This window comes from Ictalurus furcatus, chromosome 26 (genome assembly GCF_023375685.1).
Source record: "Ictalurus furcatus strain D&B chromosome 26, Billie_1.0, whole genome shotgun sequence".
Classification (NCBI taxonomy): Eukaryota; Metazoa; Chordata; class Actinopteri; order Siluriformes; family Ictaluridae; genus Ictalurus; species Ictalurus furcatus.
The window spans coordinates 265083-271082 of record NC_071280.1 but is presented as its reverse complement, the minus strand read 5'-3'; positions in this window follow the sequence as shown (position 1 = coordinate 271082).

Sequence of the window (6000 nt, the reverse complement as noted above, 5' to 3'; positions counted from 1 at the left end):
ACCTCTCTCTATTCCCTCTCTCTATTCCCTCTCTCTATTCTCTCTATTCTCTCTCTCTATTCCCTCTCTCTCTAACCTCTCTCTATTCTCTCTCTCTATTCCCTCTCTCTCTAACCTCTCTCTATTCTCTCTCTATTCTCTCTCTCTATTCCCTCTCTCTATTCTCTCTCTCTAACCTCTCTCTCGAGTCTCTCTCTATTCCCTCTCTCTCTATTCCCTCTCTCTCTCGTCTCTCTCTATTCCCTCTCTCTCTATTCTCTCTCTCGAGTCTCTCTCTCTATTCCCTCTCTCTCCCCTCTCTCTCTATTCCCTCTCTAGTCTCTCTTGAGTCTCGCTATTCCCCCTCTCCATTCTCTCTCTCTATTCCCTCTTGAGTCTCTCTCTCTATCACCCATTTAGTCTCTCTCTCCATTCCCCTCTCTCTATTCTCTCTCTTTAGTCTCTCTCTCCATTCCCCTCTCTCTATTCTCTATTTAGTCTCTCTCTCCATTCCCCCTCTCTCTATTCTCTCTCTTTAGTCTCTCTCTCCATTCCCCTCTCTCTATTCTCTATTTAGTCTCTCTCCATTCCCCCTCTCTCTATTCTCTATTTAGTCTCTCTCTCCATTCCCCTCTCTATTCTCTATTTAGTCTCTCTCTCCATTCCCCTCTCTCTATTCTCTCTCTTTAGTCTCTCTCTCCATTCCCCTCTCTCTATTCTCTATTTAGTCTCTCTCCATTCCCCCTCTCTCTATTCTCTATTTAGTCTCTCTCTCCATTCCCCCTCTCTCTATTCTCTATTTAGTCTCTCTCTCCATTCCCCTCTCTCTATTCTCTATTTAGTCTCTCTCTCCATTCCCCCTCTCTCTATTCTCTCTCTTTAGTCTCTTTCTCCATTCCCCTCTCTATTCTCTATTTAGTCTCTCTCTCCATTCCCCTCTCTCTATTCTCTATTTAGTCTCTCTCTCCATTCCCCTCTCTCTATTCTCTATTTAGTCTCTCTCTCCATTCTCCTCTCTCTATTCTCTATTTAGTCTCTCTCTCCATTCCCCCTCTCTCTATTCTCTCTCTTTAGTCTCTCTCTCCATTCCCCTCTCTCTATTCTCTATTTAGTCTCTCTCCATTCCCCCTCTCTCTATTCTCTATTTAGTCTCTCTCTCCATTCCCCCTCTCTCTATTCTCTATTTAGTCTCTCTCTCCATTCCCCTCTCTCTATTCTCTATTTAGTCTCTCTCTCCATTCCCCCTCTCTCTATTCTCTCTCTTTAGTCTCTTTCTCCATTCCCCTCTCTATTCTCTATTTAGTCTCTCTCTCCATTCCCCTCTCTCTATTCTCTATTTAGTCTCTCTCTCCATTCCCCTCTCTCTATTCTCTATTTAGTCTCTCTCTCCATTCCCCCTCTCTCTATTCTCTCTCTTTAGTCTCTCTCTCCATTCCCCTCTCTATTCTCTATTTAGTCTCTCTCTCCATTCCCCTCTCTCTATTCTCTATTTAGTCTCTCTCTCCATTCCCCCTCTCTCTATTCTCTCTCTTTAGTCTCTCTCTCCATTCCCCCTCTCTCTATTCTCTCTCTTTAGTCTCTCTCTCCATTCCCCCTCTCTCTATTCTCTCTCTTTAGTCTCTCTCTCCATTCCCCTCTCTCTATTCTCTATTTAGTCTCTCTCTCCATTCCCCCTCTCTCTATTCTCTCTCTTTAGTCTCTCTCTCCATTCCCCCTCTCTCTATTCTCTATTTAGTCTCTCTCTCCATTCCCCCTCTCTCTATTCTCTCTCTTTAGTCTCTCTCTCCATTCCCCCTCTCTCTATTCTCTCTCTTTAGTCTCTCTCTCCATTCCCCCTCTCTCTATTCTCTCTCTTTAGTCTCTCTCTCCATTCCCCCTCTCTCTATTCTCTCTCTTTAGTCTCTCTCTCCATTCCCCCTCTCTATTCTCTCTCTCCATTCCCCCTCTCTCTATTCTCTCTCTTTAGTCTCTCTCTCCATTCCCCCTCCCTCTATTCTCTCTCTTTAGTCTCTCTCTCCATTCTCCTCTCTCTATTCTCTCTCTTTAGTCTCTCTCTCCATTCCCCCTCTCTCTATTCTCTCTCTTTAGTCTCTCTCTCCATTCCCCCTCTCTCTATTCTCTCTCTTTAGTCTCTCTCTCCATTCCCCCCTCTCTATTCTCTCTCTTTAGTCTCTCTCTCCATTCCCCCTCTCTCTATTCTCTCTCTTTAGTCTCTCTCTCCATTCCCCCTCTCTCTATTCTCTATTTAGTCTCTCTCTCCATTCCCCCTCTCTCTATTCTCTCTCTTTAGTCTCTCTCTCCATTCCCCCTCTCTCTATTCTCTCTTTAGTCTCTCTCTCCATTCCCCCTCCCTCTATTCTCTCTCTTTAGTCTCTCTCTCCAGCCTCTCTCTCTCTCAAGTCTCTCTTGACAAAAAAATTTGCAGCTTGTTACTGAAGATGTGGAAAACATAACGCTGCAGCTTCACCTCTGAGTGTCACACAGCGCTGACACTGGAGACTCCTTCCGTACACGTCACATAAGCATCCACTGGTTTATGTGGAGCGTCTGCCGTACAAGTCCCCGTGAATGAGCGGTTACTATGGAAACGATAACGCACCAGCGTGAGCGCGTTAATGTAAAGCTGCTGTTCTAGAAAACTAATCAACGCCTTCTGACCAATCAAAATCCAGAGCGGAGCAGCACTGCGGTGTTCGGAACTGTTTACTGCTGCGATGAGACGATCGAAACCCGAATTTACAGCAAGCATCAGTATATAACGAGTTTTTTATTTCTCCGTCACCTCGGCGCTCCTCCGCTGGTACGACTGTTCCAGAGTCGTAAAGGTCTATTAAGATGTTTGTAAATGATGCAGCTGAAAACCATCAATCTTCCGTTCCTAAAATAAGAAGTTAGCGCGAGGACAATAAAGCTGCGAATCCTTTCCTCTAATCTAATTCTGCAGTTTATCAGCGGCACTCGGAATTACACACAGACGCGCTCCGGCTCCAGCCTGCGTAGAAAATCACACCTTTCTGTAGTCGAAACCCGAAACCCATGCAGCCAAGTAATCAAGCCTGCGGCAGGGAAATGAAGAAAGGAGGGAAAAACAGATCAAAAGGAAAGATATGATGAAAAAGACGAGTGAAGACTGAACAGAAACGCCTTCTGGGGTTCCGTAATACGTTTAGGACACTTCCAACTCGGCAACCAAACTCCTTCTGGATGCTTCTGAGCAATCATGATATGGTGGGTTATGGGAACTAATGTGATCACACACACACACTCACACACACACACACACACTCACACACTCACACTCACACTCACACACACACACTCACACACACTCACACACACACACACACACACACACACACACACACACACACACTCACCAGTACAGTGTAGTGAGCAGCGATACACCTCCATGAGTTAGAATGTTTTGGGCCAGAGGGGACGGAGAGAGAGAGAGAGAGAGAGAGAGAGAGAGAGAGAGAGAGAGAGACAGAGAGAAAGTGAGAGAGATAGAGAAAGAGAGTGAGACAGAGTGAGAGAGAGAGAGACAGAGTGAGAGAGAGAGACAGAGAGAGACAGAGAGAGAGTGAGACAGAGCGAGAGACAGAGTGAGAGAGAGAGAGACAGAGTGAGAGAGAGAGACAGAGAGAGAGAGAGACAGAGAGAGAGAGTGAGACAGAGCAAGAGAGAGAGAGACAGAGTGAGAGAGAGAGAGACAGTGAGAGAGAGACAGAGAGAGAGACAGAGAGAGAGACAGAGTGAGAGAGAGAGTGAGACAGAGAGAGAGTGAGAGAGAGAGACAGAGAGAGTGAGAGAGAGAGAGTGAGACAGAGAGAGAGTGAGGGAGTGAGACAGAGAGAGAGTGAGGGAGAGAGACAGAGAGAGAGAGACAGAGAGCGTGAGAGAGAGAGTGAGAGACAGAGAGTGAGACAGAGAGAGAGACAGAGAGTGAGAGAGAGAGTTCAGTACTTATCAGTTTATTATCAGTGCTGAAAATTCTTTCTTTCATTTCCGTATCAATTTTATACATTTTTATAAATATTATTTATTTAAAATGTCAGTTATAATTGTCATATAAATAAATATTATAAATTATAGATTGTAATTGGTGTTACATTTATTACATTTTTATATATAAATCTTTTTTGAAGATAAAAATGTGAAATTATGAAACCGAGTCACGACTTCTGAGATAATAATAATAATAATAATAACAACAATAACAATAATAACAACAACAACAACAATAATAATAACAATAATAATAACAATAACAATAATAACAACAACAACAACAACAACAATAATAATAATAACAATAATAATAACAATAACAATAATAACAACAACAACAATAATAATAATAATAATAATAATTTTGAGGAGATAATGTGAGATAATGCTGGAAGTGATGTTGAGATAATAATAATAATAATAATAATAATAATAATAATAATAATAATAATAATAATAATAATGTGAGATAATGCTGGAAGTGATGTTGAGATAATAATAATAATAATAATAATAATAATAATAATAATAATAATAATAATAATAATGTGAGATAATGCTGGAAGTGATGTTGAGATAATAATAATAATAATAATAATAATAATAATAATAATAATAATAATAATGTGAGATAATGCTGGAAGTGATGTTGAGATAATAATAATAATAATAATAATAATAATAATAATAATAATAATAATAATAATAATGTGAGATAATGCTGGAAGTGATGTTGAGATAATAATAATAATAATAATAATAATAATAATAATAATAATAATAATGTGAGATAATGCTGGAAGTGATGTTGAGATAATAATAATAATAATAATAATAATAATAATAATAATAATAATAATGTGAGATAATGCTGGAAGTGATGTTGAGATAATAATAATAATAATAATAATAATAATAATAATAATAATAATAATGTGAGATAATGCTGGAAGTGATGTTGAGATAATAATAATAATAATAATAATAATAATAATAATAATAATGTGAGATAATGCTGGAAGTGATGTTGAGATAATAATAATAATAATAATAATAATAATAATAATAATAATGTGAGATAATGCTGGAAGTGATGTTGAGATCATAATAATAATAATAATAATAATAATAATAATAATGTGAGATAATGCTGGAAGTGATGTTGAGATAATAATAATAATAATAATAATAATAATAATAATAATAATAATAATAATGTGAGATAATGCTGGAAGTGATGTTGAGATAATAATAATAATAATAATAATAATAATAATAATAATAATAATAATTTTGAGGAGATAATGTGAGATAATGCTGGAAGTGATGTTGAGATAATAATAATAATAATAATAATAATAATAATAATAATAATAATAATAATAATGTGAGATAATGCTGGAAGTGATGTTGAGATACAGTTATACACTACTTCCCCTGAAAAGAATATATGAAGGTATGTAAAAGGTACAAGACAGTCAGAGTTTGGCTTTTATTCTGGTCTGAATGTTTAAATGTGATTGGACAGAGAAGTGAGTGTTCTGTTCCCTCAGCATCAAGTTGTATCCGATGTATCTCCCCTGTACATCTGTATCTCACCTGTTCCTCCTGCGTTCCTCCGTATCTCACCTGTTCCTCCTCCGTTCCTCCGTATCTCACCTGTCCAGTGTCCGTGACTTTAGTGCAGTAGCGGTAACATGACGCAGCGCTATGAAACAGAATGTAACTTCACATCTGATCTACAGCCATAAAGTAAATGTTGGTGTTTAACTGCTTTCATTAACGCACCTTTACAACGTTGATCTGCATTAGTATTTTACTAGCTGCATTTAAACATCTGATCAAACCCACCTGTACGATCTGTATGAACACACCAAACAGTAATCAGAAGAAAAGCTGAGTACTAACCCCACCCTTAACCCGAAACCCTGTGACCTTCCACGTGAGTCCACCACGGCACCGAAAACATCGAACGCTTCAGTCTGAAATACGTGAATACATCAGACATCC